Below are 13,892 nucleotides of genomic sequence, written 5' to 3' on the forward strand. Positions count from 1 at the left end.
AGTCTGTCTGCCACTATTGACTGGTTAGAATCTTCAGTAACCACTGCATGAAACAAAGAAAACTGCTCACCAAGGGTTGAGAAGGGAGGTAAGTGAAGAGATGTTCAGTTGATGTAAAATTTCAGTTATTCAAGATGAGTAAGTTCTAGAGACCTGCTGTACATAATTAGCAATACTGTGCTGTCCACTTAAATTTTGTTAAAAGGGTAGATCTCATGTGAAGTGTTCCAAAAAAGAAGAGGGGACACAAACTTTAGGGGTAATGGATATGTCCATTACCTTGATTGTGGAAATGGTTTCATAGGTGTATGCTTATATGCAAACTCATTTAATTATGGGATTAAATATGTGCAGTGTTTTTGCATATCAATTATACCTCATTGCGTGCGTGTGCCCTCAGTTGTGTCTGACTCTTTGCACCCACATGGGCTATAGCCCACCAGGCTCCTCTGTCCATGGAATTTTCCAGGCAAGAATACTGGAGTGGATTTCCATTTCATTATCCAGGGGATCTTCCTGACCCAGGGATTGAAGCCATGTCTTTTGTGTCTACTGCTTTGGCAGGCAGGTTCTTTACCGGCAGAGCCACCAGTTAAGAAATAACTGCTGCATGCATTTTGCCCAGATTTTTTAGCCACATTTAGTAGGAGAGATAGAGTAGTGTGTGATTACTTTCTTATGAAGAACCAGAGACTCCTAACAGCCATATGATCTTTTGTTTGCTGAGGGGCATGTGGTATATTTTTGAAACCTCCTGGGCTTGTATGTATGAATCAGTTTCATCACTGGTAGAGAGTCTTTATGATAATAGGGTACAGTTTCTTGCCTGTAAGAGTTGGATACAGTCAAGATATGATAATAGGATACAGTTTCTTGCCTCCTAAGAGTTGTGTAACCAGCAATGCTTAGGAGGATGTCTATGTTATTCGCTGTTACTCAGAAACTACTTGTTGAATCAGTTATTACATAAAATCAATTAACTTCCCCTCTGAATCATTTCCATTAAGCCAGTCTAGGGGAAATCCAGATGTTTTGAATACAGTTATGAATAAAATGAAATAGTCATTGTGCATTCATCTCTTTACCAGGAAATCAAGAACAAGACCTGCACCTAAGTTAAATCCTCTTCTAGGAAAGAGAGTGAGGGAGGAAGGGAAAGAGAGAGGGAATTAAAGAAAGGACCTACATAACCAATTGTTAGAAGATACTTAATGTCACTAAAAATAATGTCTAAAATTGATTTCCTAAGGAGAAACTGCTAAAATACTTACAGAGGGCCCTTCTGTCATTAGAGTTACATTAAATTTTTTAACATCATGATTTGACTATTACACAATTTTCATTGGTAAATCAAGCTATGACCAACCTAGACATCATATTAAAAAGCAGAGACATTACTTTATCAACAAAGGTCCGTCTAGTCAAAGCTATGGTTTTTGCCAGTAGTCCTTTATGGTTATGAGAGTTGGACTATAAAGAAAGCTGAGTGCTGAAGAATTGATGCTTTTGAACTGTGGTGTTGGAGGAGACTCTTGAGAGTCCCTTGGATGGCAAGGAGATCCAACCAGTCCATCCTAAAGGAAATCAGTCCTGAATATTCATTGGAAGAACTGATTCTGAAGCTGAAACTCCAAAACTTTGGCCACCTGATGAGAAGAACCGACTCATTGGAAAAGACCCTGATGCTGGGAAAGATTGAAGGCAGGAGGAGAAGGGGATCAGAGGATGAGACAATTGGCTGGCATCACCAACATGATGGACATGAGTTTGAGTAGGCTCAGGGAGTTGGTGATTGACAGAAAAACCTGGTGTGTTACAGTCCATGGGGTCACAAAGAGTTGGACATGACTGAGCGACTGAACTGAATAATTAATGGATAGATCAAGTAACTTCAGAACCACCTTTATTAATTTGATAGAATTTATTAGACAAATATCAGACTCCTGCAGTATGAAAATCTCTTGATAATGTGATGGGATGAAAAAAATGAGTGAAATAATTATTTTCCTCCAAGATAGAGGTTGACAGACTTTCTTGAAAGGGCCATGTACTTAATGTTTTTGACTTTTCAGGCAGTAAAGTCTCTTTCACAGCCACTAACTTAGTCTGGTAACAGTGCTGCTTACAGAAGTCTTCCTGGAAAAGGTAATGGCTGAGATAAGTTCTGAAGTGAAAGTAAAGTTAGGTGAAGAATTATCATAGAGAAAAGGGCAGAGTTAAAGTACATTTCATTAAAAGAGGATAACATGAGCAGAGTTATGGAGCTATGTGTAAAGAATTACCCATAGATTCGGATTTTTTTGAAGCTTTAAAGAAAAGGCCAAGAATGAGTTGTTTTAAGCAGGTGTGGCGCTCAAGGGAGAGATGAAGTTGGAAAAGTTGGTCACTTGGTATCCAGCAAAGCATGTTAGGCAAAGCTTCAATGTGTTCAGGTTTTCATTTTATAAAAATACCTCTGGGACCATGTAGAAGAATGGTTAGGGGAGGAAAAAAAAAAAAAAAAACAACACAAGAGATAATCACATTATTAGGAGGCTATTCAAAAGAGGATTGATATAAAAAATAGAGTAGCCATGAAAGACATTAGAGGTACAAAAATCAGATTCAAGAAACATTTAGAAGACAAAATCATTATGATTTCTAATGACTGATTAGAAGAATAATTATGCTGTATAAAGATGAGAGAATGATGAGAGTAAGGGATGAATCTTAGATTTACAACTTCGTGGTACCACCATATGACATCTAGAATATTTATAGGAAAAAAAAAAAAACAATTTGCATGGGGGAGAATGTGAATTTAGGTAAGCTATGTTTCAGGCAGGTGAAGTTGATCAAACTGGTTGAATACACATAAATAAAAGGTTAAAAAGGAAGCATGATATAAAGAGAAAGCAGTTTCTGGAGGGAAACACTGAGGAATTCTCCAGTAAATTTAATTTCTCCAGTGATGTTGGATTACTTGATCTGAGAAGCAGAGAGAGCACTGTAGAACTGATCCAAAATTATGAGCTTTCTAAATGTGTGGGAGAGGGAGTGGGTGGGAAGATTTGGGAGAATGGCATTGAAACATGTAAAATATCATGTATGAAACGAGATGCCAGTCCAGGTTCGATGCACGATACTGGATGCTTGGGGCTAGTGCACTGGGACGACCCAGAGGGATGGTATGGGAAGGGAGGAGGGTGGAGGGTTCAGGATGGGGAACACATGTATACCTGTGGTGGATTCATTTTGATATTTGGCAAAACTAATACAATTATGTAAAGTTTAAAAATAAAATTAAATTAAAAAAAATAAATGTGTGTGGAACTCAAGTGAGATGGAAGACAGGGGGAGAAAGCAAGAAGTGTGCTGAGCACATAATCATTTCCCTGCTATCGCTGGATTTTTTTTTTTTTTTTTTTCCTGACTATCTTACTTACAACAATGTTGGATTTTATGCTGTGACTTCCAACAGCCTTCAGATGATTCTTTCCTTTTCCTCTCTTTGTGATTTTAAGGTAAAACAGAATACCTGTGTCTGATGGTAAACATTTTCCATCTTTAGTGAACAATGATTGACAAATATAATTGTACATATTCAAAGTATACAGTGTGATGATTTTATATACATTGTGGAATAATCACCAAGATCAAGATAATTAATAAATTCATCACCTCACATAGTTAACTCTGTGTGTGTATGTGTTAAAAATGCTTAAAATCTACTTTTAGCAACTTTCATTATAAACTGCTATATTAATTATATTCAAGATGCTGTATATTAGGTACTCAGAAATTATTCTTATAATTTAAGGTTTGTACCCTTTGATCTGCATCCCTACATTTCTTCCTCTACTTCAGTCCTTGGCAACCACAAAGGTATTTTCTGTTTCTATGAAATTGACTTTTTTTTTTCTTTTCTTTCTCTCTCTTTTTTTTTTTTTTTTTTTTACAGTTTCCACATGTATGTGATACTTTTCGATTCCACATGTAAGTGATATTATAAGGTATTTGCCTTTCTTTGAGTGGCTTATTTTACTTAGCATAATGTATGCCAGGTCCATCCATATTGTTGCAAATGACAAAATTTCTGTTTTTATGGCTGAATAATATTCTACTACATATATATGATATATGCAATATAAGACATAAGATATAGGATATATATACAGAAAGATATAGGATATATATACAGAGAGAAATCATGTATTATATGCAGGTGTCCCTCCACTTAAAGTCGGTTTATATTCTGATAAACCCATCATCAGTTGAAAGTATCTTAAGTCAAAATATGTTTGTTACAACTAACCTATCAAACATCACAGCTTAACCTAGCCTACATTAACTGTGCTCAGAACACTTACATTAGTCTACAGCTGGGCAAAATCACCTAACACAATGTCTCTTCTACAGTAAAGTGTTGAATATCTTATGTAGTTTATTGAACACTATAATGAAAGTGAAAAACAGAATGGTTGTGAGAGTACAAAACCACTGTAAATACGAGGAGGGTGTTTACCCTCCTCATCCCATGGCTGGCTCGCTGCCACTGCCCAGTATCACAAGAATGCGTGCATGCCAAGTAGCTTCAGTCATGTCTGACTCTTTGCAGTCCCATGGACAGTAGTCTCCTCTGTCTAAGGGATTCTCCAGGCAAGAATACCAGAGTGGGCTACGTGCCTTCCTCCAGGGGATCTTCCCAACCCAGGAATCGAACCTACTTCTTTTCAAGTCTCCTGCATCAGCAGGTGGGTTCTCCACCACTAGAGGCACCCTACAGCATATTACTAGCCCAGGAAAAGGTTAAAATTCAAAATCTGGAGTATGTTTCCAGTGAATGCATATTACTTTCATGGCATTATAAAACTGAAAAATACAAGCTGAACCATTATAAGTTGGGGACTGTCTGTATACATATATCTCACATCTTTCTTATCTATTCATCTTTTAGTGGACATTTAGGTTGCTTTAGTATCTTAGCTGTTAGGAATAATGCTGCAGTGAACATGGGTGTGCAGATATCTCTCCAAGATACTGATTTCGATTCCTTTAGATATATGGTGGTGGCTTAGTTGCTAAGTCATGTCCAACTCTTATGAACCCATGGACTGTAGCCTGTGAGGCTCCTTTGTCCATGGCATTCTCCAGGCAAGAATTCTCTAGGTGGATTGCCATTTCCTTCTCGAGGGGATCTTCCTGACCCAGGAATCAAACCTGGGTCTCCTGCATTGCAGGCAGATTATTTACTGACTGAGCTATGAGGGAACCCCAATATATACTGAGGAACAAGACTGATGGATAATATGGTAGTTCTTTAAGTTTTTGAGGAGTAGCCATACTGTTTTCCAAAATGGCTGTACCAATTTACATTACCACCAACAGTATGTAAGATCCTCTTTTCCCCACATCCTCACCAATATTTGTTATGTCTTGTCTGTTTGATAAATAGCTGGCTTCCCTGGTGGCTTAGATGGTAAAGAATCTTCCTGCAGTGTGGGAGACCTGGGTTTGATCCCTGGGTCAGGACGATCCCTTGGAGAAGGGAATGGCAACCCACCCCAGTATTCTTGCCTGGAGAATCCCATGGACAGAGGAGCCTGGTGGGCTACATCCTTTTGGGTCACAAAGAGTCAGACCCAGCTGAATGACTAACACTTTCATTTTCACTTTATATCTTAACAGGTATGAAGTGATATCTAATGATGCTTTTGAGTTACATTTCACTGATGATTTGTGATGCTGAACCCCTTTTTATATATCTATTGCCCATTTGAATGCCTTTGGAAAAATGTCTGTTTGGGTCCTTTGCCCATTTTTTGTTTGTTGTTGCTATTGAGTTGTATGAGTTCTTTATATATTTTGGCCATTAAAACCTTTTAAATGTATGTTTTGCAAGTATCATATCCCCTTCTGTAGGTTGTCTTTTGATTAATTGTTTACTTTGCTCTGCAGAAACTTTAGTTTGATACACTCTCATTCACTTATTTTAATAGTTGCCTATGCTTTTGGTGTCTTATCCAAGAAATCATTGCCAAGGAAACTTGTTTTTGTTTGTTTGTTTTCTGTTTTCTTCTAGAATTTTTATGGTTCTAGGTCTTACATTTAAGTCTTTGATCCATTTTGGGTTAAGTTTTGTGAGTAGTATAAAGTAAGTGTCCAGTTTTGTTTCTTTGCATGTGACTATCAAGTTTCTCAACAGCATTTTATTGAAAAAAACTATCCCTTTCTTATTGGATGTTCTTGGCACCACTGTCCAAAATGAACTGACCATATATGCATGGATTTATGTCTGGGCTCTCTGTTCTGACCCAATGACCTATTTGTCTGTTTTTATGCCAGAACCATATTGTTTTGATTACTACAGCTTTGTAATATAGCTTAAAATCCAGAAGTGTCTACATTTAAAAATGTAGCATCACAAATAATAGTATGGTAGTATACTAATTTGAGAGCAGATGTCAAGAAAGTCAACTTGAGCAAGTATTTTCAATGTAGACTTTCTCAAGTTATTTTATTGCCATCTGCTTGAAAATTACAGTAGTACCTCAGCACATAAATACAGGGATTGGTGCTTCCCTGGTGGCTCAACCAGTAAAGACTTTGTCTGCAATGCAGGTGGGGGCCCGGGTTTAATCCCTGGGTTGGGAAGATTCCTGGAGAAGGGATGGCTACCCACTCCAGTATTCTTGCCTGGAGAATTCCATGGACAGAGAAGCCTGGTGGGTTACAGGCCATGGGGTCTCAAAGAGTCAGACATGACCGAGTGACTGACACACACACACACACACACAGAGGGATTAGGAACGTGCCCTCTAGTGTTGGGAGACAGAAAACCTGCACAATAATAAGCAGTGGTCCTGGCAAAACAAATAACATGCTCTTTTTTTGATATACACAGAATAAAACAGAGCAAACCTAAAGGAAAACCAAACTCCTGATTCAGTTATACCCCTGTCCTGCACTTTGTTAAATTGCTCAGTTCTTCCTACTTTATCATCTCTAATTCCTAATCCAGAAGACCAATATATCTGGAATAAATAGAAATCTTTTCAGTTCATTGTACTTTACCTTGAGGTAGAGCTTGATTTCCAGATGTCATAGGAACTGTTTCTACTCAGCAAATACATTTCATTCATAGGAATCCATGCTGCTACTGCTGCTGCTAAGTTGCTTCGGTCGTGTCCGACACTCTGTGACCCCATAGACGGCCTCCCACCAGGCTCCCCTATCCCTGGGATTCTCCAGGCAAGAACACTGGAGTGGGTTGCCATTTCCTTCTCCAATGCATGAAAGTGAAAGTGAAGTCGCTCAGTCGTGTCCGACTCTTAGTGACCCCATGGACTGCAGCCTACCAGGCTCCTCCGTCCATGGGATTTTCCAGGCAAGAGTACTGGAGTGGGGTGCCATTGCCTTAATCACAAATCATCACACTGAAAAACCCACGGACAGATATGTAAAAGATAAACGGTCCTCCCCTATCCAATGTTATCTTCTTTTTATGCTTTAGAGACATAAATTCATTTTGGCTTTCATGAAGAGACTGGAGTTAACAGTTGTTTGCCTGGAGTCATCCTAATGGATGTGTGAGTTTTCAAGTTGTTGAATCTGGATTCAAATGTCAGCTCTTGCACTTAACTATGATTAATGTCTAAACTGAGAAATTTAGATGTTTAAGCTCACTTTCCTTTTTCATATATATACATATATGGGTAATTTAACATAAATTAAAATTCATAGAATTTTTGTCAAGATTCAAACAAAATTTTGTAGGTGTTATTAGCTTTTTTCAGAAATGAAAAAAACAAAAGGTACATGAAGTTAAGTATGCTATACAATCATGTTCTTTAATAACACATAGCATATTTGTACTCAGAAGATTTTAGTGTCATATGTTCTTTTGATCTCCTTTCTGTATGGGAAAACAAAACTTAGATTTAATTCATGTGTGTTATGTGTGTGTTAGTCGCTCAGTTGTGTCTGACTCTTTGAAATCCCATGGACTGTGCCCACCAGCCTCCTCTGTCCATGGGATTTTCCAGGCAAGAATACTGGAGGGGGTTGCATTTCCTCCTCCAGGGAATCTTCCCATCCCAGGGACTGAACCCTGTTCTCCTGCATTGCAAGCAGATTCTTTACCACTTGAGCCCCCTCTAAACTGTTGAGTCAGGTCAACAGAATTGGAATGAGATGAGGTTGGCATATTTCCTGCCCTATAGGAATTTTTGTTCAGATAAATATCGTATTCCCTCTGACTTGAAAGGTTTGCACACATGCTAAAGTGTATGTGCACACATACTTAGCAGAGATAGCCACTCTAGCAAGAAGCCAGAGGCAATCCCAAGATTCTAGTCATTGCCACTTCTAAATTCAGTTGCTCTGAGCTGACTGAAATCCATCTTTCTTCATATCCAAGGCAGGGTCTCTGCAGAGACATGGTAGTTCTGAGTCTGTGGCCTCATCTGGTACAAAACAGTTCTCTAATGAAAGGCCTGGAGCCAGAGACCTCACTTCCTTTCCCCAGAGTCTTCACAGATGGCAGAGAGAATTTCTGTTTCACAAAGCAAAAGGGCATGCTATCACAACTACAGTGTCTGCTTCTCGATTCAATAAAGCAAATTCAAAAGCAAATGCAAAACCTAACGTCCCTTGCTGCTGGCATTATCACAGTGACTGTGTATTTTCAACATGGTTGTGTCTGCTTTGTGACTGTGTTTAACTCACTGCAGGATCAGACTCTTGCATGCATGGGAGTGATGCTGCAGAAACCCTTGTCCTTTCCTTTTATGTACTATACAGGGATGATCATTAGAATTCCATAGGTTCACCTTTTATAAATGAGGAATCTGAGGCCCAGCAGATTAATAACTTTCCAAAATTTATACATAAGCTGGTGGAGGTATCCTACAATGGCAGCCACAAGAGGTTTGTGTGCCGCTGCCCAGGCAAAGCCTCTGCATTACAAACGTGCTATCTGGAGGGCCTGCTATGGTGTGCTCTGTTCGTCATGGAGAGTGGGGCCAGAGACTCTGAGGTCACGGTGTCTGGGAAATTCTGTGGACAGAGGGCTAAATCCATGAAGACTGTGGATGGCCTAATGATCCACAATGGGGACCCTGTTAACTGCTGTGTTGATGTCATCATGTACCATGTCATGCTAAGACAGGGTACATTGGGCATCAAGTGGAGATCATGCTGTCCTGGGACCTAACTGGTAAGACTGGCCTTAAAGAAGGCCCTGCCTGACCGTGTGAGCATTGTGGACCCAGAGTTGAGACACTGCCAACCACCTCTGTCTCAGACCAGAAAGATAGGAAGCCAGAGTTGCCTGCTCCACCCCAGCATGTTGGTCTATAAAGACCTTTAGTAAAATCTGTTCAAAAAATGAAAAAAAATCAAGATCTCACACAAGAGTCTCAGGTTGTATTTTCCATTTACTCACCTCTAATCATCACTTATTTTACTCTGAAGCAGTATTTGTTTCAGACCAGAGTTTCTCCAAGTGTGATCCCTGAGAAATTTGCATTAGAATCTCCTTGTGTGCCAATTAGAATGCAGATTCTTGGACCCTGCTCTAGGACTACTATTTTCATGCCCTGAAATTGGAGAATTTTGCATTTTCAACATGTACCTGAGGTGACTCCTATGAAATACAGTGTTTTTACTTTTTATTTTGAAATAATGTTAGACTTATAGAAGAGTTCCAAAGATAGTACAGAAAGTTCTCATGAGTATTTCATCCAGCTTTTAATGTTAACATTTTACTTAATAAAACAGTATACCTTGTGATGAGAACTCTTAAGAGTTCTCATCACAAGACAATAATTTTTTTCTATTTGTTTAATTTTATATCTATATGAGATGATGAATGTTCAGTAAACTTATTGTCATAATCATTTCATGATATAAGTCAGATCATTATACCTTAAACTTACACAGTGCTATATGTCAATTATATCTCAATAAAACTGGAAGAAAAAATAAAAAAAATAAAAACCATACATGTCAACAACAACAACAAAATAAATAAATAAAAGTCTAGAGGGATGGTATGGGGAGGGAGGTGGGAGGGGGGTTCAGGATTGGGAACACATGTACACCCGTGGCAGATTCATGTTGATGTATGGCAAAACCAATACAATATTGTAAAATAATTAGCCTCTAATTAAAATAAATAAATTCCCAAGCATCCAGTACCGTGGGGCTGGTGCACTGGGATGACTCAGAGGGAGGGTAGGGGAGGGAGGAGGGAGGAGGGTTCAGGATGGGGAACGCGGGTATACCTGTGGTGGATTCATTTCGATATTTGGCAAAACTAATACAATATTGTAAAGTTTAAAAATAAAATTAAAAAATAAATAAATAAAATAAATAAATAAATTTAAATTAAAAAGCAAAAAAAAAAAAAATAATACAGTATACCTATCCAAAAATCATATGATTGGACCATTATTCCTACCAACCATGAACTTTATTCATATTTCACCATTTCTTTTCATTAATTATCTTTTTGTTGTTCTGAGATCCAATTTAGGGTCCCGCATTGTTTTTATATATAAAACAATGTTGTTATATATACCAAACAAAGTTGTTATATATACCAAATTTTGGGTTCCCCAGGTGACTCAGTGGTAAAAAATCTGCCTGCACTGCAGGGGACCCAGCTTCAATTCCTGGGTTGGGAAGATCCCCTAGAGAAGAAAATGGCAACCTACTCCTGTATTCATGCCTGGGAAATCCCATGGACAGAGGACCCCAGCAGGCTACAGTCCAGGGGGTTGCAATGAGTCGGACATGACTTAGTGACTAAACAGTAACAGCTACAGTGGCTGAATTCTGGCTCTGAAGGGAGCCAACGGCCCAATTCAAGTACTGATATGCTGCTGCTGCTGCTAAGTCGCTTCAGTTGTGTCCTACTCTGTGCGACCCCAGTAGAGACGGCAGCCCACGAGGCCCCCGCCCGTCCCTGGGATTCTCCAGGCAAGAACACTGGAGTGGGTTGCCATTTCCTTCTCCAATGCATGAAAGTGGAAAGTGAAAGTGAAGTCACTCAGTCGTGTCCGACTCTTCGCAACCCCATGGACTGCAGCCCACCAGGCTCCTCCGTCCATGGGATTTTCCAGGCAAGAGTACTGGAGTGGGGTGCCATCGCCTTCTCCGAAGTACTGATATAAGTATATTTAAATTCAAGCTACAATGACAGTATTCTTAATAATGGTGCAGAGATTCAATAACCCAGAAATAGAACTGAGGGAGACATAAAAGACCATTCAGCCTCTGATTTTATGGAGAGTTTCCGGGGTAGACGTGTGAGCAAGCTGATGGAAATATTGGAACTACAGTCCATTTCACTGGGCCCCGGATTTCCTTGTAATTTCTTTAAGCACTTGCCTGATATTATAGCTTTTCCCCTTTATTCTCAAAGTGAGGATCATGAAAAGTTTTTTAAAAAGTCTATCTGTGATTTCGTATGGTTTTCCACTTATCCATGAGAGGAACATGAGAAATCTAGTTTCCCCCAATTTGATGATCAGGGAACATATTCAAAGAGGAAAAACTAAGGTCCTCAAGGTTCCATGGCAAGCATATCGCTGAGCTCTATCCATACCTCTACAAGCTGATCGTGAATTAGTGCCTTTATGCAATATGCCTCACACCTCCTCTGGCCCTGAATTTATACACTCTGTGCTGAAGTGAATATTTTGTGTATTCAACTAGAACATTTGGAGGAATGAGTATTTATAAATAAATTCAAACAGGGGACCCAAATGGAGAAACATCATGAACCTGGCTTATTTAGCAATTATAAATGGGAGACATGGGTGTGGGAAGGGAACTGACATAAATCAGCATGGATATCTGTTCCTGGTGGAAAAGACTAGATAATTCTAAGGGTTTGTTTGTTTGTTTTTAATTTAGGTACCTCTTTCTTTGTCCTGAGAATGAAATGAATGACTCCTATAACTCTTGTCATTGCTCACAACTTGGCATGTTTCTGGAAAAAAAATTGTTTATGGGGGAAATCAGGATAATTTAAGACCCCATCACACACATAGCTACCGACAAAGTTGCATACGGGAGAGAGAGAATTCTATTCCATTTTTTACCACTAAAACTAGTTTTGTGCCTATACACAAGTAATTGCTTTTTTTTTTTTTTTTGATGCTATGCCACAGCCCAAATGTAAATGAGAGAATGAGAACTGATCCATCATGAGGGATTACCATGGGAAGGAGTTGGTAGATTAAGCCTACCTGTTGTGTGTGGATTGATGGGGGTATATTCACATGAAAGGCTATCACCCTTTGCCTGTGTTGGCCATGATTCCCAATGTCTTGCTCCAACTCTCTTTCCTCTGAGTTGGGTGCAATCTCATGCATGCCTTTGTTTTTATTGATTCCTTTAAAGTCATAATAACTAAGGGAGAAATATTCTCCTGCTCTCCATCCAACTGTGGCTGTGCTCTAGGGTCTTGGCTGAATTCTTATACTTCTTAAATTTCCAGGACTGAAGTGTTTCTCAGCAAGTAGAATGAAGAGGCTTTCTTTTCTGTGAGGTTTTAGATCACAGACATTTGGCAGAGTGGGTAGTCTCTTTAGCAGAGCCATATGAAGCATTCATCTATCAAATCTAGAGACCCAAGTGTGGGAGGCAACCTTGGTGAATTAGTAGATAAGTGAAGTGTGACTTTCGTGTCCAGCCTTTAAGTAAGAAACATAGGCTTAAGGGGTTGTCCTGCCAATAGGATTTGCCTTCTAACAGTGGAACTTGGGGTATCTGGGATTGTGAAATATATTGTTAGTTAACCTGGACATACCCCCAAAGCCAACACAATGGACATTTATTTTGCACTATATAGTTAAAATTAGCCCCAGGAGTTATTTTGGTAATTTTACTTAGATTTGAAATACATGATGGACACAAATTGGCTTTTTCTCTTCTATATTACTTCCTTTTCATCCCAGGACCATAGTTACAGATAGTGGTGATACCATAATTTCCCTATGGGAGAGTCTTAAATGGCCTGTAAGCTTGTCTTGATATTGACACATTGTTTGACTTTAATATACTCACTTGAGGTAGATAGAGTAGAGTCACCTTGCCAAGAATGGAGACAACTATATATATTACTTGCTTTGACTTTTCTCTAATTTGATGAGGACATTGAATTCAAAGATGGGGGTCAGGTAGTAAATGTTCCAAGGTCACAGAAGGGTTGGGTTTGAAAACTAGGTCTCAATTTCTGAGGAAAGCAAATCCTTTCCCATATAGCAATTACTTAACCTTATAGCTTCAGTAGGAGAGAATCTCTGCTTTCTAAGGTGAGTACCCTTTCTCCACGGCCAGCTAAATACTGAGTGCATTGTGGTCCTACTGATTCTACAGAACACTTTGTGCAGTTCTCTAAGGTGTGCAAAAGGCTTTTATTTGTGGGTCAGATTTGAACTGCTTAGCCTCCAGTATGTTACAGGTGTTCTAAATGAAAGGTGACTTCTGTTTAGATGCACAAATATTTTGTGAGTCAGAGAAGACAAAGGCAATAGAAGAAGATTCTGTCCTAGAATTATATAATTTCAAGGTGTTATGTAAAAGGAAAGTTTAGTAGAACTAGTGGATCAGTGAAGACTAACAAGGCAGCCAGGTCTCATCTCAGAGAAGAGTTAGGCTCTCAAGTCAGTATGTGAAGCAAAAGTAGTCTCGTTAAAACCACCCTTGAAAATACCTATGCAGGTGGCACAAAACCTGAGAAGTCCAACCAGGACTTCTTCCAGTTTTTCCTCCAGAGAGAAGAGATGCTTATTTTCCAGTGTCACTTCCAGCGAGAGAATCTCTTTATTTGCATGAATACGAAGTATTTTCAGGGTTGTGCTATATGGAAGAAAGTGCAGTATGTCTTTAAAGATGAATCA

The 13,892-nt window shown here is 39.1% G+C and overlaps 1 long non-coding RNA gene and 1 pseudogene across 9 annotated transcripts in view; both read left to right on the plus strand.

Moving 5' to 3' along the window:
* LOC147369714 (uncharacterized) overlaps positions 1-13,892 on the plus strand; it is a 694,358-nt gene that overhangs the window by 583,435 nt on the left and 97,031 nt on the right. The gene's annotated exons all lie outside the window — the stretch shown is intronic.
* LOC147369716 (small ribosomal subunit protein uS3 pseudogene) lies at positions 8,990-9,339 on the plus strand (annotated as a pseudogene).

This window comes from Bos grunniens, chromosome 7 (genome assembly GCF_055505025.1).
Source record: "Bos grunniens cultivar Pamir isolate PY7600 chromosome 7, Bosgru_T2T1.0, whole genome shotgun sequence".
NCBI lineage: Eukaryota > Metazoa > Chordata > Mammalia > Artiodactyla > Bovidae > Bos > Bos grunniens.